Genomic DNA, 24,011 nt, shown 5'->3' with positions numbered 1-24,011 from the left:
GACACAGGGAGATTGAAAGTCAAATAGTGGTTGAAGGCATCCTCCTTACCTCACATTTGGCCCCCAAGCTCTCTCATCTCCTATATTAGGACCTCATGGAGGCTCTGGGGAGTGAAATCAAATGCTTACCCAGTTAAATCTTACAAGAGGGTAGAGCAGAGGTAGTGCCCAGACTTTCACAATACCCCACTTCACCCCCAGCACAAGCATTGAATGTTGGCTTTTCCTCTGCAGAATGGAGATTTGTTGTGTTGGACACTCGAGTAGCAATGTGAGAATGAAGGGACCCCAGACCTGATGCCTGAAGAGCTGGCCCTCCCCATGCAGATTCTCATCTCCTGGAGGAGAAGGGGAGGAGGGAGCTGGGAGCTCAGAGTTCTGTCATCCCTAGAGCTGTCAGCCTGACCAGAACAGGCATTCATATTCAGAATAAATAATCAACTCAAAAAATGTACCAAATTCATTTTCAAATTGGCTTGTCAGCCGCACGTTTGCCCAGAACAAGCCAGTTGAATAAAATGTATCTTAGGGAGCAAGGTGAGCCGGCCTGTCTCATTCCCTTAGGGACATCTTGTAAATAAGGGCCATTCTTGAGGCCGGAAGCAGAGAATTCCCCAGAACAGATTGAATTCTGGCTTTGTCTTAATGAACGTCAATATTTATTACCAAAGGTGTTGTGCTCCTTGGAGTGATAGAGCATTTCACCATTTCAGCTCTTGCCTGTTGCCTTCCCAGGTACCAAATGCTATGTAATTGCTGCTCATAAAGGCAGCAGACAATATTGCCAAGGAAACTCACTCCTGGCTGTAAATCTTCATAATCAAAACCAGCAGAGCTTTGCTTCAGTTTGGGCAGAGTGTCCCTGAGGGCAGGGCCCACCCAGATTTCTTGTTTTTTCCCTTTTGACCAGGAGCCCCCAGACACCTTCAGGTGAGGCAGGGGCTCCTTTTGGGACTGGAGATGGGGGCATTAGCCAGGAGTGGCTGGAAAGGCTGAGAAGTGAAAGAAGTTCTAGCCTCCCTCCCCATGCTGAGACTGGGTGTCAATAACATCAGGAATTTGGAAGGGGCCTGTAAGTCTGCCCTGTCCTACCCTCTCACTCTGCAGAGGTGAGGCTCAGAAAGAGCAGATTGTTATCAAGATCAATAGTTCCCAGGCCGGTGCCCTTCACATTTGACCAAATGGTCTTGTGGGAATTGAACAGGAAGCTCAAAGAGATTTCCTGAGCTGGATGCTGGTTGGAAGGGTCCATGAAACAACCAAACCCATTGCCATTGAGTAGATTCTGACTCATAGTGACACTTTAGTGTTGTTGTTGTTGCGTTGTTGCTATGTGCCATTGAGTTGGACCTGACTCATAGCAACCCCTCCTTGGGTTTCTGAGGCAGTATCACTACGGAAGTAGATTGCCCCATCTTCCTTCTGAGGAGTGGCTGGTGGGTTTGAACTGCCAGCCTTCTGGTTAGCAGTCAAGTGCCTTAGGCACTACGTTACCAGAGCTCCTGTAGTTGTGGTTAAAGCATTAGACTGCTAATGAAAAGGTCAGCGGTTTGAAACCACCAGCCATTCCACAGGAGAAAGATGGAAATCTTCCATAAAGATTGATAGTCTTGAAAACCCTTTGGGGCAGTTCTACTCTGTCATAAAGGGTCGCTAAGAGGAGCTCTGGTACCGTAGTGCCTAAGGCACTTGACTGCTAACCATAAGGCTGGTGGTTCAAACCCACCAGCCACTCTTCGGAAGGAAGGTTGGGCAATCTACTTCCGTAGTGATACCACCTTGGAAACCCAAGGAGGGGTTGTTATGAGTTGGGTCCTACTTGATGGCACATAACAACAACAACAATAAGAGTCCCTATGAGTCATGGCTTTCAGTGGAAGATTTTCCTCAACTCCTGGTAGGTCTAGGACTCTGACTGCCAAGAAGCCTGGATTCCTGGGCCTCATCCAGACAGATTGCTCCTCCCAGCTGGTGTAAGCTGGCAGGCCTGCCCTGGCCTGTCCAAGGAAACCTCTAGAAACCAATTCTCAGCTCTGCCCCTCGGCCAAAACATCCCTGGAAGCAGTAGTCCCTGCTGGAGAATTTGTGCAAGAAAATAGAGATTAGCTCCAGCTTTTTCTCCGAGTGAAAACTTGCTTCTAGTAGGACCTGAACTCTGGGGTTCACTTTGACTCTTCCAAGACAGGGCAAAGAAAAATTTGACATGTCTGAACTCAGGACATGAGGCTGGGGCCATGTTTAGCTCCTGATTCTGCTTCCTTTCTCCCTGTCAACTTGTTAAGGACAGAGAGAGCCCAGGGGCAGAAATACAAAATGGGTTTTAGAGAGTGATGTCATATGGCTCCCAGACACCAAATCGCACCGCAGAAACAGCCTAACTGCTGTTATGGGAGTTATGTTGGAGAGAATTATAACTTTTGACAATGGACATCTAATCTTGCACAGATGCGTCCTTTATGGAGTCTGCCAGCAAGATTACAGTGGCATCACAGGGTAATGGGAAGAGGAGTCAATAATTCTGGGATTATTGATTGCAACCAGAATGATTCTTCTTTTTTAATTTATATTTTATCCATTTTTCTCAACTTTTTTCTTTTAAAAAAAATCCTTACAAAAGAACCTGCTGGATCAAATGCAGTTAATTACAGTTTTACAAATGCTAGGAGTAATTTGCTGCCCTTTCGAGAGTCGGGGACAAGGCAGCATGTGGCTACAGGGGGAATGGAAATATGTGCAGATAATGAGGGTTGGTGGGAAGAGAAGTGGAAAGAAGGCAGGAAGGCACAAAGCAAGGCAGGACACAGAGCTAAGGAAGGGAGCTTGGTGAAGACCTCCCTGGCTGACCCTGAAGTGAAGTCTGGTCACTCTAACGTCTGATAAAGACTCTATCAGATAGAAGCTTTGTAGCTCCAACAGCATCTTAAAAATAAACTAACTAATGGCCATTGAGTTGGTTTTGACTCATAGAGACCTCCACTGGGTTTCCAAGGCTGTAAATCTTTTTGGAAGTAGATTGCCTCATCTTCTGTGGAGAGGCTGGTACGTTCAGACCACCAATCTTTTGGTTAGCAGCCATTTACCTTAACCACTGCACCACCAGAGCTCCTTAGAAGCATCTTATTGCATCCCAGAGAATATATTCTCATCTCTCAGATCCTATTTCCTCCAGGAGACCTTTCCCGACAATGCCAACAGAGGTCCTGCATGGGCTATAGTGGGTGGAACATGTACACACATATATGTACCATGTACATAGACTCACTTGTGTGCCCACACAATATATCTTCATTACAGAATGTTTATATATAAGATATAGCGTATAACGTGACATTTTTTTTTTAACATTAAATTTTCCAGGTACCAGAAAAAGTACCTGTACCAGTTGCCACCAAGTCCAGGCTGAGTCATGGTGACTCGTGTGTGTCAGAGTAGAACTGTGCTCCACAGGGCTCTCAAAGGCTGATTTTTTGCAAGTGGCTTTGCCAGGCCTTTCTTTTGGGTGCCTGTTTTGAGTAGGCAGTGACGAATGATCACTCTACTCAAAATTTGTGTCTTTCCACCATGTCAGGTATATTGATTCTTAAGAATACTAGCAAACCAAGGGGGGGTGGCCTCCACACACAAAGGACTTATGCAAGCAAGAGTAGATAATCAAAGTTAGTACTTATCGGCCAGTGCCAGCATCAGGGATGAGTTTGTGGACAATTCCAGCATCTGCAGTTCTTGTGATGAGGTCTGTATTGATGCCTTCTTCAACTTGGTCATGGCAATGTCTTCTTTGCTCTATTGGACTCCACCAGGGAAGTTAGAAGTAGTGGCACACTGGGAGTGTATGGGCTTAGATTGTGAGGGCCTCCCGGCTGCAGGCCTGCTGTTTCTGGAGGCACTCTGCAAGCGAGAGCTTCTAGGGTGACAGGCTTCCTGCCTTACCTCGGGACACTCTGGAAGAAAGAGAAACAGTGGGGCCCGGGCAAGGTTACCCTGGAAAAGCTGTCACTGCGGGTTGATATCCTGCTCCAGAGGTTTCCAGAATGTGCTGGCTACTGAATGTTGGCCACTAATGGCCATTACCTTAACCTCACCAACATTTGGATGTTTGGAGCAATGAAGTACCACACTGCAAATATGTGGGTTTAGAATGAGATCACTTTCAAGACTGTCCGCCTCAAAATGGAGTCTCCTCCACCAGACCTGGGTGCGGTCTTGAGACAGAAAGAGACGACTTCCACCTTAGCTGCTCCCCTTGTGGGATGGTTCTGGTGTTGCTCCGAGCAATGAACTGCCATTCTGCTGGTCCTTATAAACTCCATAACCAGCATTTTCCCATCTTGTCTTTCTATACCAGGCTTGTTCTGTCTTTTCTGTTAGCTTGTCCACGCCCTTTGTTACTTCTGTCACACCCTTGTCTTATCATCACACTTGTGTAAACATTTGTTCACTACAATTCATATTTCTTGTTTATGTTAACAAACTTCTTGCTATTTTACTCACCCACTGCCATGGAGTTGATCCCGACTCATAGTGACCCCTTGGGTTTCTGAGGTGGTATCACTACAGAAGTAGATTGCCCAACCTTCCTTTCGAGAAGTAGCTGGTGGGTTTGAACTGCAGCCTTCTGGTTAGCAGTCAAATGCTTTAGGCACTACACCACCAGAGCTCTTCACTACAATGTTAACACACTCTTTTTCTTGTGTGTGTGTGTGATTTGGGTGAAAATTTACAGAGCAAATTCACTTTCCATACAGCAGTTCACATATACTTTGTCTCATGACATTGACTACAATTTACCACAATGCAACAGCTCCCCTCCCACTTCCTCCATAGTTACCTCTTCCCTGTGTCCATCCCTCCATGCTCTCTTGCCCCCTGAGCTGTCTCCCTGTGCATAAACAGCCCTTCTTTTTCCCATAATTGTTATCTCCAAGGAGTTGTTAACACACTCTTATTATAATACTTGTTCACTACTGTGCCTCTGGGTCAACTCAAACCTCCAGTTTCTCAGCAAACAAGTGGGTTAACTGTTTGCACCACCCAGAGACTCTGACCGGAAAAAAAGCCACTCGAAATCAGTTTATTACTACAATTATTAGTGAAGAATGATAAAGAAAAGGACTGTCAATCCTTTGAAGGCAGAATTTATTTCAGGGCATTACTGACATGTGTTTTTATTGTTGTGTTGGACTATATGGGGTGATCTAGTAGCTTGTAAGTACTTAAAAATATTGATGATATGTTTAGATGTTTTTCTATTTCCCCAATATGCTTTTTGTCTCTAACCTACTATGTAGTGTAGCATGATAAAAACCAGTGGATATTTACTGGGTAATCTTTGGTGAGTTCAGTGATCATTTGAACATTCTCTTATTGTGGAGAAGTGATTGTGGACTCCTCTAGTCACCAAAACAAGCTATGAGTTTCAGATTCAATTTCTAAGTTACCCCTATGACTACACTTCCATTTGTTTCTCTTCCAGTTGGTGGGAGAACCCCTGACTCTGTTTTCCATAACTATTGACCATAAACTAGATTACAGAATGCCAACATTTAGAGAAAGTTTAGAGATTGCCTAGTCCAAATCTCTTGTTTTCCCCAAGAGGAAACTGAGTCCCAGAGAGATTAAAATGACCTGCCCAAGGTCAACAATGGTTTAAGTTAAACTCAGGAAAGCTTCAGTGCTCTTTCCCCATGCTAACTTTTTCTTTCTCCTGTTCCATTTTCTTCTACAGACAGTAGTAGCAGAAACTGATCATCTGTAACTCTCACAGACACTATCAGCCCCTTCCCCACCTCCCAAACTTGCCAAGTTGAATTGTAGTTAAGTTCTTCCCCTTTGCTCCTATTTGGTTCTAGATGGATCTGGGAGCAGAAGGAACATGAAGAAAGGACAGGAGGCAGACACAGAGAAAATTAGTTTTCTTGTTCCCCATGGACTCATTTTAGGTAGGCCTGGACCACTTTATTTTAAGTCAGCACTGGTGTTGATATCCAGTATGGCTAAGTTTTGAGGTCAGGTGAGCAGAAAAAGAAAGATCTTCATTTCATTACACTTTTTCTGGGTGGGCAAGAACACTTCAGCTTAACTCTGGAAGTGAGGGAGATATGGAAATGGATGAAAAAGAGAAGGGAGAACATTTTTTTTTTTTTTTTTTTCCCTCACTCTAAAGCTTAAGGAAATATTAGACCAAAGGTATCTACAAAGATGGCTATGATCTGCTGGCTGAACTTAACCTTATTAGTTCCCATAAGCTGCCACTACTGCCAACCAGTCTGGTCAGGAATTTGTACCATTAGTCAGAGACTTGCACTGTCTTCTTTCTTTATCCCTGGTCTATCTGAGACAATGGCATTGGCTTTGATGAAAGGACACTAGCTTCTGAGTCAGGAGACCTGTGTTTGAACCTAAGCTCTTCCACTTGCTAGCTATGTGACATTGCATAAGTCACTTAACATCTCTAAAATCTCAGTTATTTTACCTGTACAACAGGAGCAATGATAGCCGATCTCCCTACCTTGCTGAGTTATTCTGAGGATCAACATTGAGAGTTTGAGTGACAACATAGTATAACTTGAAATGTGCGACATACACTACATTTATTCATACCATTTTAGAGGTGAACTTTGTGGAAATCAAAGTTCAATAAGAAAGTTGTGTTGTTGTTAGGTGCCGTTGAGTTGGCTCTGACTCATAGCGACCCTATGTACAACAGAATGAAACACTGCCTGGTCCTGTGCCGACCTCACAATCCTTGCTATACTTGAGCACATCATTTCAGCCACTGTGTCAATCCATCTCATTAAAGACTTTACTCTTTTTTGATGACCCTCTGTAAGAAAGGTAGGGGACCCTTATTTTAGAACACCCTGTGTCTGGGTCAGAGTCCTGGTTGGATTTTCCCTGAAATAAAACAGGCTCTTTCCTCCAGTCCACTGAGTCTGCCTTTTTGGTCACCTGGGCCTGACACTAATGAGCTGTTAATAACACGACCATTACCTATGCAAATGAAGGGAGCTGGGCTGGAGCAGGAGGTACCTGCAGTGACAGCCGGCTCCATTGAGTGTTAAGTAATAAATCATGTTGCTGTGGCTATTAACCATCTTGACTGAGGTGCCCCACATACTGACCTGAGCCCCTGGCTTCCTGGCTTATTTACATCAGCAACACATTTCTCAAGAGACTTTGCTGATGTGAAGGGTTAATTCACTTCAGCTCTGTATTAAGGGGGTAGTAGGGTGTCAGGGGCTACAAAGAAAAAAGTCTTATTATCCATTTGGCTCCTGACTCCTGTGTGTTTTTTGAGCCAGTTACGTAGCCTCCCTGTGCTTCAGTTTCTCTTCTGGACAATTGTAAGTGATGACTTATGAGTTCAGCATTTCTTTGGCCTGGATAGGGTCTGTGGGAAGGGAGCAACAGATGGAGGTTTCTACACTGAACTGTCCTATGTGTTCATGCCTCTGTCTGACCCTATTTGCTCATCTCTCATGGGACAGGGTGATATGTTGAAACTTGCACTACCAAGAAAGACTGGAGAGAGTTGGAGTGACAACAAAGGAACAGAAGCAGAAGGGCAGATAGGCTGGTGATTGCCAAAGCATGTCCATGTCCACAAATGTCTCAGTCCCGCTACTTTGTAAAACTAAAGCTAGTTGCCATTGAATCAATTCTGACTCATAGTGACCTCATGTGTGTCAGAGTAGAACTGTGCTGCAAAGGGTTTTCAGTTGCTGATTTTTCAGAAGTAAATTGCCAAGCTGTCTTCTGAGGCAGTCCTGGGTGGACTTGAACCCCCAACCTCTCAGTTAGCAGTCAAACACATTAAGGCATGTGTGGTGCAAATTGTAAGGAAAGGTAAAGGGAGTTTCCAGTTGAGACCAGGGACGGGGGAAAGAGCTTCTTGCATTAATAAACATTCTAGTTGCCTGCTTTATAAGCTAAACCCTTTCTAAAATCAGAATAAAGATTGAGATGGCCTCTGCAGAGTCCGTCCAGCCCCCAAAGCAAGTGATAGGCTATACCTGTTGCCCTCACTCCCCTTATACTAACCTTTGTGTCTCAAGCTTCAGCAGCCTGTAACTAGCAAGAATAATTTTCAGTTCCCTCTGGCACCTAAATTGTTAGGGCCTGGAGAAGACCCCTCTTAGGGTGGGTGCCCAACTGAGCTTTCTCTTTTGGCATCAGCCCTCAGAACACAGAGTGGGGTTTGCATAATCTAATTAATCAGAACTCTCCTCTCTGAGCTCTGAAGCAATTGGAAAATAGGCATAGGACTCAGATAAGGATCAAAATATCAGTTTTGTGAGTGATCAAGCTGTAGAAGAAAATAAAATTTGAATCTGGAATCCACCACCTAAGTTTTCTTTTCTTCCTTACTGAGTTGCAATGTCCTACTCAGTCATAGATAAAGAAGTTGAATTACTGCCGCCTACCTTGAAGAGCTTATTACTGCTAACCAGAAGGCTGGCGGTTCAAACCCACCAGCCACTCCTTGGAAGGAAGGTTGAGCAATCTACTTCCGTAGTGATACTGCCTCGGAAACCCAAGGAGGGGTCATTATGAGTCAGGACTGACTCGATGGCACATAACAACAACAACAACAACACCTTGAAGAGCTTATTACATAGAAGAGACAATGATACCTGCGGTCTGCAGTAGAAAGATGAGAAAGAGTGAGAAATAAGGAGAGAGAATGACAGTGCACAGGTGAAGATGGAAACCAAAGCCTATTAGCTGCACATCTCTTTGATTATAAGTCCTTGTGGCAGATATGTACTAGCATGGCTCCCATGATTCCCATTCCCTGGAGTTGTCAGCCTATATGACCCTCTTCACTGGAGTGTGGGTGGAACCTGTAACTTGCTTTAGTCAATATAATATGGCAAAAATGAAGGGATTTTGCAGATGTAATTAAGGTTACAAATCAGTTAATTTAAATTTCATCAACATGGAGATTATCTTGGGTGGGCCTGACTTATTAGGTAAAATAAAAATTATAAAAGAGAGATTGGACCCTCCCTGAGAGAGATTCTACTTGTGGCTTGATGGAATAAGTCACTGTGTTGAGGAGCACATAGGCAAGGAATTGTGGGTGGCTTCTAGGAACTATGGGAAGCCAGCAAAAAGTCAGGGTCTTCAATCATATGTTGTTTTCATGAGGATGACTTAAGGCACCTACTGATGAAGGTTGAAGAATACTGTCTGCAGTATGGATTACGTCTCAATATAAAGAAAACAAAAATCCTCACAACTGGACCAATGAGCAGCATACAATAAATGGAGAGAAGATTGAGGTTGTCAAAGAATTCACGTTGCTTGGTTCTACAATCGATGCCAACGGAAGCAGCAGTCAGGACATTAGACAACGTGTAGCATTGGGAAAGTCAACTGCGAAGGAACTGTACCAAGTGCTGAGGAGCAAGGATATCTCCTTGAGGACTAAGGTGCGCCTGACACAAGCCATGATATTTCCAATCGCCTCGTATGCATGTGAGAGCTGGACAATGAATAAGGAAGACCAAAGAAGAGTTGATGCTTTTGAGTTGTGGTGCTGGCGGAGAATGCTGAAAGTACCATGGACTGCTAAAAGAACTAACAGATCTGTCGTGGAGGAAGTGCAGCCAGAATGCTCCTTGGAAGCAAGAATGGCCAGACTTTGTCTCACCTATTTTGGTTATGTTGTAAGGAGGGACCATTCCCTGGAGAAGGATGTCATGCTTGGTAGGGTGGAGGATCGACGAAAGAGGGGGAGGCCTTCAATGAGATGGATTGACATGGTGGCTGCGATGATGAGCTCACGTATAGCAGGGATTGTGGGGCTGACGCGGGATCGGGCAGAGTTTCGTTCTGCTGTGCATGGGGTCGCTATGAGTCGGAAACGACTTGACGGCACTTAACAACAACAACAACAAAGGTGTAATCCATACTGCAGACTGTATTCTTCAATCTTCATCAGTAAGTGCTTCAAGTCATCTTCACTTTCAGCAAGCAAAGTTGTGTCATCAGAGTATCACAGTTGTTAATGAGTCTTCATCCAATCCTTATGCCACATTCTTCTTCATATAGTCCAGCTTCTTGGATTACTTGCTCAGGATAAAAATTGAATAAGTATGGTAAAAATATACAACCCCACACACTCTCTTCTTGATTTTAAACCCTGCAGGGTCCCCTTGTTCTGTCTGAACGACAGTCTCCTGGTCTATGTACAAGTTCCTCATGAGTACAATGAAGTGTTATGGAATTCCCATTCTTCTCAATGTTATTCATCATTTGTTATGATCCACACAATCAAATGCTCATACATAATCAATAAAACACAAGTCAACAACTTTCTGGTATTCTTTACTTTGAGCCAAGATCCATCTGGCATCAGCTAAGATATCCTTCATTCCACTTCCTCTTCTGAATCCAGCCTGTATCTCTGGAAGTTTTCTGTCAATATCCTGCAATTTTTGAATTATCTTCAGTAAGATTTTACTTGTGTGCAATATTAATGATATTGTTTGATAATTTCCACATTCTGAGTGATCACTTTTCTTTGGGATGGGTACAAATATGGATCTCTTCCAGTCATTGGCCTGAGTCATTGGACTGAGTAGTGGTCTCCCAAATTTCTTTACATAACTGAGTGAGTGCCTCTAGCAGGGCATCTGTTTGTTGAAACATCTCAGTGGGTATTCTGTCAATTCCTTGAGCCTTGTTCTTCACCAGTTCCTTCAGTGTATCTTCTACTTCTTCCTTCAATACTATTGGTTCTTGATCATATTCTACCTCCTGAAATGGGTGAACATTGACCAATTCTTTTCAGTAAAATGACTCTGTGTATTGCTTGCATCTTCTTTTGATGCTTCCTGCATCAGTCAATATTTTGTCCATAAAATATTTCAATATTGCAACTCAAGGCTTGAATTTTTCCTTCAGTTCTTTTAGCTTGAGAAATGCCCAGTGTGTTCTTCCATTTTGGTTTTTTAACTCCAAGTCTTTGCACATTTCATTCTAATAACTGACTTTGTCTTCTTGAGCTGCTCTTTGAAATCTTCTGTTTGGTTCTTTTATCTTGTTATTTCTTCCATTTGCTTTAGTTACTCCTCACTCAAGTGCAAGTTTCAGAGTCTCTTCTGACATTCATTTAGGTCTTTTCTTCCTTTCCTGTCTTTTTACTGACCTTTTGCTTTCTTCGTTGGTGATGTCCTTGATGTCATCCCACAATTCCTCTGTTTTTCAGTCATTGGTGTTCAATGCATCAAATATATTTTTTAGATGGTTTCTAAATTCAGGAGGGATATATTCAAGGTTACACTTTGACTCTCCTGGTGCCTAAGGCATTTGACTGCTAACCAGAAGGCTGGTGGTTCAAACCCACCAGTCGATTCTTGGAAGGAAGACTGGACACTCTACTTCTGTAGAGATACTGCCTCAGAAACCCAAGCAGGGGTAGTTATGAGTTGGGTTTGACTCAAGAGCAGTGAGTCTGAGTCTGACACTAGTTTTAATTGTCTTCAACTTGAACTTGAACTTTCATATGAGCAGTTGATGGTCTGTTCCACAATCAGCTCCTGGCCTTTTTTTGGCTGAAGATATTGAGCTTTTCCATAGCCTCTTGCCATAGATATAGTCAATCAGATTCCTGTGTATTCCATCTGGTGAAGTCCATGTGTATAGCCACTGTTTGTGTTGTTGAAAAAAGGTATTTGCAACGAGTAAGTCATTGGTCTTGCAAAATTGTATCATGTGATCTCCATCATTATTTCTATCACCAAGGCCAAATTTTCCAACTACCCATGATGTTTCTTGGTTTCTAACTTTTGCAATCCAATCACCAGTGATAATCAGCACATTTTGATTGCATGTTTGGTCAATTTGAGACTGCAGAAGTTTGTAGAATCTTCAATTTTCTTATCTTTGACTTTGGTGGTTGGTATGTAAATTTGAATAATAGTAGTATTAACCAGCCTTCCTTGTTTGTTGTTGTTATTTGCCGTCGAGTCGGCCCTGACTCATAGCAACTCCTCCTTGGGTTTCTGAGGCAGTATCACTATGGAAGTAGGATTGCCCAACCTTCCTTCCAAGTAGTGGCTGGTGGGTTTGAACTGTCAGCCTTCTGGTTAGCAGTCAAGTGCCTTAGGCACTATGCTACCAGAGCTCCTGGCCTTCCTTGTAGGCATATGGATATTATCCTATCACTGACAGCATTGTGCTCCAGGACAGATCTTGAAACGTTCTTTGTGATGATGAATGCCATGCCATTCCTTTTCAGTTTTTCATTCCCTGCATAGTAGATCATATGGTTGTCTGATTCAAAATGGCCAAAATTGGTCCATTTCAGATCACTAATGCCTGGGATATCAATCTTTATGCATTCCATTTCATTTTTGACAATTTCTAATTTTCCTGGATTCATACTTCATACATTCCATGTTCTGATTATTAAGGGATGCTTGCAGCTGTTTCTCTTCAGTTTGAGTCATGCCGTGTCTTCAAATGGAGGTCCCAAAAGTTTTACTTTATCCATATCATTCAGATCAGTTCTACTCTGATGACGCAGCTCTTTCCAAGTCATATTTTGAGTTTTAGCCTTTCCTTTTAGGTTTAGCCCTTCCTAATTCACCTGAGCCCAATTGAGACCAAACCTGATTTTTAACAATACTTTATCAAAGCTTTGAATATAACAGAAGTTCATTGCCTCTAGCACTGACTCTCCTTAGATGATTGGCATAAATACAACTTCTGGGTCTCTTCTAGACTGGATCCCTGCCTACTTGTTGATCTGTTTCCATGTGGCATGTCTCCATCACCTTTCCTTATTTCAGATCAACTGATTCTGATTCCCCAAATAAGAAGGTAGGTATCTTTCTCTTTGAACTTCCATCTCGCTACTTTATCTATTTATTTATTTATTTTTATATCCCAAGATTAATTTTACCTCAGGGTGACTGGTGGTGAGAATATTCATTACATTCAGGGGAAACCTAAATCCACCCTCAAAGCTGTGTCTGCCTGCATAATCTCAAAAATCAGTTATAATGGTTACATAATGAATTAACCAAAGTCCATCTTACTCTGTGTTAGATGGTATCATATTTGACACAGTCTAATGTAGTTGTGTTGTGTGAGATCTAGTCTAATTCTATCACTTACCTGAAAATAGAATTGTACACTTCCATTCTCCCAGTCTCCATATCTGATCTTTGGTGAGCATGATGGTTAAGGCTATGGGTCTATTTGGCTGAGCCATGATTTTCAGTGGTTTGTCAGCTATGATGTAGTCATCCCCTTGCCATGATGAGATCTGATGTCATGTAATCACTTCCATGATGAGATCTGCTAAGAACAACCAATCAGTTGAAAGGGAGTTTCCCTGGGAGTGTGGACTATTTCTAATATATGTGGAATGCTCTGTCAAAGGTCTCTGGCTTTTTGCCTCATTTGGATCCTGTATCTGGCTCATCATCTGACCTCTTTTTCTTTGGACTTGAACCAGTTACCTGCCATATTGCCTTCCAATCTTGAGTTTGTCAACCTCTGCATCTATGTGAGTCAGGAGAGGCTGCCAGCCTGACATCTGACCCATGGACATGGGACTTAGTACTTCTACAACAATGTGACCCATTTCCTTGAGATAAATCTCTCTCTCTCTGTATATATCTTAACTGATTTTGCTTCTCTAGAGAATCTAGCCTAAGACAGAGATTAAATTTATGGATAAGAAAACAAATACATGGATATAACTTTCAAAAACAAGAAGTTTCAGACATACTACTTTTGAAATTCAGATTTAGAAAATGAAAAGTTTTCCAACCAAATATGTAAGGGTATTATCAGGATAAATTTAAATTAACAAGATACTAGAAAGTTCAAGTGAGCTTTGGTGGCCTAGTGCCTAAGGCATTTGACTGCTAACCAGAAGGTTGGTGGTTCAAACCCATCAGCCACTCCTCGGAAGGAAGATTGGGCAATCTTCTTCCATAGTAATACTGCCTTGGAAACCCAAGGAGGGGTCACTATGAGTTGGATCCAACTCGATGGCAATGACTTTGGTTTTTTGAGAGAAAGTTCAGTTGAAAGTATCAGCATTTGGGTTACTTTATAGCTTCCAGATAGGTCTTCCTCAAGAACTTAATCATGTCTTTGCCTTAGGTTTACAATGAAGAAATGTTTTTTATGATAATTTTCGCAAAGAAGCATCTTTACCCAAAAGTTAAATTCCAGTCTCCAGTGGAGTCACTGTGACTTGTGGTTCACTATTTGGTAGAATGAAAAGAAGCTTCTACAGATGTTAGAAGAATGGATTCTAGTTTTGGCTTTATCGCATACTCGTCTTTGCCTTTCTGAAAACTTTATTTTATCTGTAAAAAGAGGTGTGGGCCTAAGTGAATGGTATTATATCTTCTGGCCTTAAGGTAAGGAGTCTTGATGATACAGAGGTTAAGCTTTTGACTGCTAACTGAAAGGTCAGCCTCTCTGTGAGAGAAAAATGTGACGATCTGCTTCTGTAAAGATTACAGCCTTGGAAATTCTATGAAGGCAGTTATCCTTTGTCTTATAAGGTCACTGTAAGTCTGAATCTACTCCAAGGCATACAACAGCCCTAAGGTTTTATGCTTACCTGGAAGTTAATAAGTTAATAATCACTGGGAGTGATTATCAGGCACAAGAAAACTTAGCTGCATTATCCAAAGCATAGTAGGAGTAGGAATCCAATGTCTCTTATGCCAATTGTTCTGCCGATGACTGTGGGTGATAGATCTGGATGGGACTGACATGCGATAATCAGTGTAATATTTGCATAGAATGGTGGAGGGGATCTCCATTCTCCTGTTCAGCCTAGTGCCTCTGAATCATCACTCTTCAGTCAGGGCTTGTCTGTTGTGAAAAGAACAGCTGTTATGGAAGACTTGGTCTAGTAAATATTAGCAACTTTGTGCAAACATGTACCCAAGTAAGCCAACATGCACCCTATTCTGCAGTTTGGGTTGTTTCTTTGCCAAATGTTCAAGTTACATATGAGTTCTCTCTCCTCTTAGGATTGTTGGGTCTTCCCATTTTCCTCCTGTTCCTGGGCCCTGATATCTGGCAGTGCCCCTTTATCTCCTTTTTCTACTATCCAGAACTCTGAATATCTTTTGCCTGGGTCGTGGGGCCATTCCAGTCTGATCCAACTCTTCTAACTACAGGCCCTACTCACCTAGCCAGTGCTTCCCACTCTTCTCAAGAATGCTCCCCAGGCAGCAATTCTCAACCTGGGGACAGGACCAACTCTGACTGCTGGGAAACTGAGAAGAGTGGGGCAAGATGGGCTACTACCTTTTTGGAGCCCACTTCTCTGGGGAAGGAACTTTGAATCCCATGTTGGTATAGGTTGGCCTACAGTGATGCACATTCCCTACCTGCCTGTCCAGCTGTATTTGCATGCACATGCAATGTGGTGCCAGACAGGCAAGTGCAGAGCCACCTACAGGAATGTTGAGATCCCTCAGCATGTTTGCCTTAGAGTCTGTCAGGGACACTGATATCAGAGGTTTTTTCACTTCCAATCATACCTTGTGATTTTCCCAGGTCACTAAAAAAAAAAAACAAACAAACAAACAAAAAATCCAGGTAGTAACTAAAAGAAATAAGACAATGTGTATTTGAATGTTCATACCAGGGCTTCTAACTGGTTTATTATGGTTCAACCCCCTGCTAAGAATTTGCATTTCCACCCAAGATATACTGAATTAGAATCTACATTTTAATATGTACACATAAGAATTACCTGGGGTTCTATAAGAACCACTTGGAGATCTTGGTAAAACGTAGATTCTTATTCAGCATATCTGGGGTGGAAAGACAAATTCTCATCAAGAGCTTGAACCAGAATGAACTGGTTCAAGTCCTTGATTCATAGTTCCTAATTCTTTTCCATTCTATAATTGTTTGATTTCCAATGATTTTTATATTTAAAGGATCTTTTTTTAAAGAGAAAGAAAACTGTGCAACAAAAACCTATATGTGGACAGCAAGTGTAAAATATAATTGCTATCTGACCCTATTTAGAAAAAGTTTCCTGACATCTGCTGTATGCCTTGGTTGCTACAAGTATTTAAGCACAGAAAGTATATGATCAGATTTTGACTATAGGAGAGAGAATCTGGTGGTGATTAGATTTGGATGGTGTAGGGAGAGGCAAGTAAATAGAGAAAGAAAGCCAGTTGAGTGGCCATTGCAGTGGTCCAAAGGATAGCCTGGTCTAAAGCCTTGGAGATATCCAAGAGAGAATGGATATCACAGCTTAGGTGATCAAGTTCAGCATAAATGACTCTTTAAGACTTTGAAGGCCTACTATGTTTCAACTTCTTTATTACACTATTCTTCTTTTCACATGCCCTTTCTTAATTTATGGTACCTTCAGAGAGGCTAAAATATCATTGTACACCCAAGCTATTTACTAGAAATCTCAACTTCATTCTAGAAATTTCTCCTTCCCTCATCTGCTCAGCAATTATTCATTCTCTAAATCTTATCTTCATACTGCATGGTTTAAAATCAAGAAAGGCATGATAACAGCTCATCATACTTATTTAATCTGTATACTGAGCAAATAATAAGAGAAGCTGGAAGAAGAACATAGCCTCAGGATTGGAGGAAGACTCATTAACGACCTGAGAGATGCACATGAAAGAGAAGAGGACTTGAAGCACTTACTGATGAAGATCAAAGACTATACAGCCTTCTGTATGGACTACACCTTAACATACAGAAAGCAAAAATCCTCACAAGTGGACCAATAAGCAACATCATGTTAAGTGGAAGAAAAATGAAAGTTGTGAAGGATTTCATTTTACTTGGATCCACAATCAATGCCCATGGAAGTAGAAATCAAGAAATAAATCAATGTATTACATTGGGCAAATCTACTTCAAAAGACCTCTTTAAAGTGTTAAAGAGTATTGGTATCATTTTGACGACTAAGGTGCATCTGATCATGGTATTTCAACAGCCTCATATGCATATAAAAATGGACAATCAATAAGGGAGACTGAATAAGAATAGATGCATTTGAATTATGGTGTTGGCAAACAATATTGAATATACCACAGACTACCAGAAGAAGGAACAAATCTGTCTTAGAAGAAGTGTCCCTGAAATGCTCATTAGAAATGAGAATGATTAGACTTCATCTCTCATATTTTGGTCATGTTATCAGGAAGGACCAGTTTCTGGAGAAGGACATCATGCTTGGTAAGTTGAAGGGTCAGTGAAAAAGAGGAAGACCCTTAACGAAATGGATTGACATGGTGGGTGGCTGCAACAATGAGCTTAAACATAGCAACAATTGTGGGGATGGCACAGGAGTAGGCAGTGTTTTCTTCTGTTGTACATAGGGTTGCTATGAGTTGGAATCAACTCAAGGGCACCTACTAACAACCGCAACAGTAATAGTTTTCATTTTAGAGATAAGGAATGAAGCTCAGAGACACAGAAATCCTGACAGGATCACGGAGCTAGTAGACGGGAGAGCAGTCACAGCTGTGCCACAAAAAAACAACTGGAAGAAGTGTGGGAAAGTGAGTGTGTGTGTATGTGTGTGTGTGAGCATTAAAGCAATGGAGATCATTAAGAGCTTTTCCAATAGATTGGAGAAGTGATAAGGGTCTGGACCAAGGCAATAGCAGAAGGGATGGTGAGGAGGGGGTGTGTTTGACAAATAATTGTGTTAGACAACAGAGCAGACTCAAAGACTGATGAACTGTTGGGGGTGGTAAGGAAAGAGGATGTGTTTGGGACAATGATGAGATTTCTAGTTAAATAATTTGGGTGAATGATGATACTATTAACTCAAATATGAATGTTAAAGAATAATGAAGTCAGTATTAGACATATTAGTGGAGAAGAGCATGGGGTTACTGGGGGACTGGTGCTGTTTTTTGAGCATAATGAGGGGGAGTAAGCTATAGTAAGGGCAGTGGTCAGAAGAGAGAGGGGCTTTCCTAGAACATGTCAGGGCCTCCTACTAATATTTCTGGTCAGTGACTGAAGGTTCGGCTTGGAGAGATTCCAACTTCATTTGCAAAGCTGGTTCCTGTTCCCAGTTCTCTTGTCATGCTGACGCCCTTCTCTGCTTGTCATGAGTCAGGCACTGACAGCCTCAATGGTGCTGATGATTTATCAGGGAGTGAAAAAAGATAATTGACCATCATCTCACCTCACCTCTCCTCGCCTCAGCTGAGAGGGAAATTTAACTGCTTCATTCCACCATAATTTCATATAATTCTCCATCTTTTTTCTTCCTCTTTTTCACTTGAAAGTTTACAAAAGTGATTGATGATTTGCTATCAAATATAAAAAAAGAGGCTAAAATATCATTGGACACTTTAACAGCCTTTAAAATATAATGGTCTCTCTGGCTGGACATCCACTGTAGCTGTGGAAGCCCAGAAGGTCAAGCTTTAATGAACTAGTGAGAATTAGAAAAGGAAAGTGAAAGCGATCAGCGCTCAGGGCTGGCTCCACAGTCCAGTGACCTTGGGGGAAGAAGAGACATCATTATTTATGAAACCCCTCTGAGAATGCTCATGGGGCTGTCAGAAGCCACTGGCAAGGATGGCGGAGTGGCCTGTGATAGGGAATTGTGGATCCTGGGTCATAGCAAGAAGATGAGTTAGTTTGTTCTTAGCACAGTCCTTGTTTATACTCTGATGGTAGCCCAGGCTAACTTTGAGGTCCCGGACTCCTTAACAGGACTCCTTCCCACCTTCTTCCTCAGGGAAGGCCTGCCTTTTACCCTTTCCGGAGAATCCAAGTGCCAACACCTGTCTGTCAGTGGAGGCTTGCCATGTTGCTATGATGCTGAACATTTCAGTGGAGCTTGAAAACCAAGCCAAACTAGGAAGAAAGGCCTGATGATTCACTTTTGCAAATAAACCAATGAAAATCTTTTGGATCACAATGGTCTGATGTGATTTGTTCATCATGGGCAAAGCTTAGGACTGGGCAACGTTTCCTGTTGTGCATGGAATCACCATGAATTGAGGGCAGCTAACAACAACAATATTGATTCAAAGAAAAAAAAAAAAAAAAAGAAAAAAGAAGTTTACTATGAGCCTGCAGTTCCAGGAGAGGAATGACCATTAGATGATGGGATCCTGAGGTTTACAGAGGGTCAGGGCTTCATGGAGAAAAGATGTGTTTTGTCCTCACCCTGCTGCTGAGCTTCTAGCAGAGCTGCACTGCAGACTTTCTGAGGACAACCCTTCCACCTTTCCCATTAGACAGATTGCACTTAGGAACATCTGCCCAGAAGCACTCCAGTTGATTTAAGCATCTTCGCTTTCAATTTTTGGTACCTTTCAGAGGGGAAGAGAAAAATAAGGTTTGTTTCCTAAAGTGTAATTGTTTCGGGCAGTTATTTATTAATGAAAGGGAACAACATGTCAACAAGCCCTGAGTTTAGCTGTAGAACTAATGTTAGCCAAGGTGCAGGTTATAAGAAAGGTAAACCCACTGTCAGTCTGCATTTGTCCAGCTCCATGATCAACTATTAATTACTTGTGCTCTGGGCCCTGGTTGGGGGACATGCTTAACTTGCTTCCCACAGAGGAATGCTGGACGCCAAGTAGAAGAAGAAGCACCTTCTCTTACACGGCCCCTATTTAAGAAGTTTTATTTGCCTCAAAGTTTTCTTAAAAATTCTGAAGACTCACTCTCTGCCTAGGTCCCAGGACAGTGAAAAGATATGGCTAGCAGCCTCCTTTGTTGAAGATGTAGGGTGGAAATTTTGACCAAAGTCATGATAGAGTTGTATGAACATACTGTTTTTGGAGTCAGTGAAATTATGGGGATTTGATTTAAATTTCCTTGTGTATAAAATGGGGAGAATTATAGTATGTACCTTGCAGGATTGGTACAAACATCAAATGTGATGCTGTACATGGGATCTTATGAAATATAAAGAACTCTACACATTCTGTGTATGTTTCTGTGAGTTTGATCAGATTGGGAGCTAGATTCATGGAGGGGATCCAAAGGAATGAAATAAATTATCTGATGAACCCGCTTGACTAGAAACTGGAAAGTTTCCATGGATGCTTGAAATTTCAGTTAGCAAAATTATTGCCTAATAGTAGCTTAACTCATAAAGGCATGTAATAATTCCTTAACTGGGTGGCCCCATAGCTCTATAATTTCACAAAGATCTCATACACTCCACCATCAATAGTTTGTTGGATTTTGTCCTGTGCTTGCTGCCTTATTATTACAAGATGGTTAGCAGTTTCTCAATCAAGATAGAAAGAAGAAAGATGGGACGTCATAAGTTGTACCTATCTACTTTATTTTGGAAAGCACCCCCCCCCCCCGCTGCCGAATTTCTGAGCTGAATTACTCAATTGGCCAGAATTGGGTCTCATGGTCAATCATATTGTATAAGGATCTGGTAACCTAAGTCAGTAGCAGCAAGAGGGCAAGAAAGAAGGGAGTTAGAAGTGGTTGTTAAGTTAGCCAATCAACAATATCTTCCACAGGGCATCATGGCACATGAACGTTAGAGCAGAAAGGGGACCTTGGAGATGATCTGATTTAACCCCATAAAAAGAAATGTGAGGCCCAGAGAGGTTAATGGCTTGTGAAAATGGCTTGTGAGAAGTCACAAATTAAGTGGGCTGTACCTCCTATACTTACACAGTGGCATGCATGGCCTATTTCCATGTTCCACATGGATTATGAGGCATTTGAGGAAAACTCTGTTATAAATAAAATTCTGGAAACTTAGGATTTCATATATATATATATATATATATATATATGGTTTCTTTATACATAGTTATGTGGTTTTCTAGAACATAGAGGTAAATGAACTTGTAGAGATAAAGAAAATGGAGAGTATTGACCTTTTAAGCTTATTTGTTTTGGGGCTGGAAGATTTAAGCAAACTTAGTAGAACCCGGAAGACCACACACCTCTTCATTGTGCAACTGTGGAACATTCACACAATGTGAAGAGGTTGAGAAGCATGAGATGCTGAGGGTACTAATTCAGATCCAGCAACAAATATTTGTTGAGTGCCCATACTCTACCCAGCACCTGATCAGGTCCTGCTGCAGGTATAGAATAAGCGCAATTCAATTAAATTCAAGTTGACCCAATGAACATGTATTGCGTATTCATGTTCCAGGCATGCTGAATATATAAAAATAAATAAACAATGCTTCCTTTCCATGTACTTACAATTGGAATGGACAATAACATGAATAGCTCACTAAAGCACTAAAAAAAAAAAACCTTTCTGTAATATAGACATGAACCAAAGGTAGTAGGAAATCAGTGGACTTAACCAGAGTTGCACTTTTTAATGACCATAGCAGAGTCCAACAGAGTAGAGAAGACATAAACTCATAATGTTTCCAAACTCTTTAGGATGATGAAACTGATAGCCCAAATAATCAAGGGTGGCAAATACGTGGAGTTCAGATAAACACCATGGAAGTTAAGAAAAAATCAACTGAAAGATTTTCTGTTACTGAGAGAAGGCCACTAAAAGAATACTTTCTGGGACTGTGTACCTCGGACTAGGAATTGGAAGAGAGTACTTGAAAGAAGAATATAAGGAGAATGAAGGGTTGGTGGGCACTGAGCCAAGAAAAAGAGAAAGGGACCTATTTACATATTTGGAATCCAGGTCGAATACAAAGAGGGCCCATGGGCAGTATCTTTTCTAGTTCTCTTTAAGTTCCTAGTTATTGAGTTCCAAAGGATTTTCTTATACAATTCTTTACCAAGGCATTCTTCTTGACCTTTGGGCAAAGGGGCTCATTCTTTATGTACATGCTTCAGAAAGAAGTAAAGTGGCTGGAGCCCCTGCAGAGAGGTTTACCTTATCGCTCTCACCCTGATCTAATCTCTGGAAAATGTATACAAAAAAAAAAAAAAAAAAAGATTCTTACCTCTTCCCCAGCCCCTAGAAGGACAGATTAGGAAGCCAGAAAGTTGAGAATTTTGACAAATATGGGAAAAATGCTTTTCTCACTCAAAATAAATAGAGGCAATCCACCTCTGAAGAATTATTTAACGCTCAATGTTTGCGTCCTCCTCTATGTTATCTCTACATTTCTCCTTTCAGGGTGTCTCAAGATATTGAAAGCACTTGAAAAGTTCCAGATAAAGTTGCAGGATACTGAGGAATCAATAACATTTATTGAGTGCTTACTAAGTGACAGGTACTGCTCTAAATGCTTTACATGCATAACTCACTTAACAAGGAGAAGGCGCTATTGTCATGATTGTTGAGTCTCCATTGACTGCAGCATAGACTTAGTGGGTTGGTGAAATGCAAGAGGCAGTCTGTGCCAACACTGCTCTTTATAACGGTCAGGAGCAGACTCTGACATTGGGCCCATTGAATGACTTCCTCTATTCTGGCCAACTATACTCTGCCTCCTACAACCATTCTTTCTTATACTAGCCAAAGCTGCTCTGTCCCTGCTAACTCTGTGTAGGCCTCAGCTTGATAAACTGTCATTCACATACATTTCCCAGAAAACTCCTCCTTGAGAAAGTGGCCCTACTAACTAGTTGAATTTCCGAGCACAGCTATCATTGGAGCCACAGTAGGGCACAGGGAAGAAGCCCAAGGACAAGTGCAGAATGGGAGCTTTCAGGACAATGTCTGATTTTCAGGATGGCGTGTTATAAAATTGATAACCTCACTCTGCTGAAAGAGAAACCTCAATATGTCACCACCAATCATGCAAACTAGACTCTTAAAATGAAATTAGGCTGAAGCACAACCAATCAAAGTTGGAGTCTCAATGGTTCTATGACTTCATTTAAAGTTCCAATGCCAGCAGGAAGAAAAAAAGAAATCAATACTACATTTTCTCCGACATTAATTTTACTTTTTGCTAAATGAAAATGCTTTTATTATCTCCCTTGTTCTTTCCTCTATTGAAGACGGTCTCTTCCCCAACCCCCCGTGTTGCCATCTTACCCTTATTCCATGGTGTCAGTTGAACTCATGCACAGAGCTCAATTATAGGAGATTGCTGTAAGTATGGCTTCTTTGTACTAAGCACTCCAAAGTATTGCAGAGAATGTCAACTCAATTCACCAAAGATTTGCAAGTGCAACGGGGCTTGTTTGGCAGGCCTTCTTGCTGCAGCAGCAGGCCCCTGGCCATGGATTGCTTTGTGCAACTATTGGCTGCTCTAATTTCTGTAGATGGAGAGTCAATAGTGTGCTAACTCCATACAGCTCTTGAGGACCCAAGGGCACATTTTAACTCAATGCCCCGAACTAGGCAGTTGCACCATGCCTTGTAGTAGAAGGGAATCTAGTAGGGGAGGGAGGCCCATCTTGAACTCATTCATTTACAGTTTAGTTTAGTTACAGAAATAGCAAAGGGACCTCATTATAAGATGTTCTCACTTGTTCAGTTCAAGAAGACCTAAAACGGTCTACAGAACAGTGTGGTGGACTTGCTTCCGAAGATTCCCTCTGTAGTGACCTTTAAGAGCTCTCAGTGAGCTCCTGTGTATATTGGTTCCTAGATGCTTCTAATCCAGGACTTTACTCGCTTCACAATATTTGGAAAGAAAGCAAGAAATATCTGCAATAGAGGAAGAAAAAGACTACAGTTCTATGGACTGGAAACTCATTTCCTGAGGAGCGGGAGCACATCGTACGCTCTCTGGGACTCACTGAGCTCCAGGAAGCTCGACCAGTCACTTAATAAGTCATTGAGGACGTGTGGTTTAATTAACTCACCCAAAATTTCTCCTTTCCCTTTCTCACTTTTGCTATTAATATTTTTCGATATCTGATAATGCAGTGTAGTTAATTCTTTCTGGCTTTATAATGAACACTGCCATAATGAAAAAGGTTAGCAGTGCTTCAGGCAGCTTTTAATTATCCAACCGAGCAGGTAAAAGCACTTTATTCTTCTCTTTTTTTTTCCCCCTTACTTAGCAATTAATGGAGGCGCTCAGTGGCACTTACTGTATCTTTTTTGTTTTGTAATGGATGATGCCGCACTGAGCAGGGAGGCC

Source organism: Orycteropus afer, unplaced genomic scaffold (assembly GCF_000298275.1).
Source record: "Orycteropus afer afer isolate SDZICR_OR568_19922 unplaced genomic scaffold, OryAfe1.0 scaffold00036, whole genome shotgun sequence".
In the NCBI taxonomy this organism is placed as follows: domain Eukaryota; kingdom Metazoa; phylum Chordata; class Mammalia; order Tubulidentata; family Orycteropodidae; genus Orycteropus; species Orycteropus afer.
Note: the sequence above shows the minus strand (reverse complement) of the source record.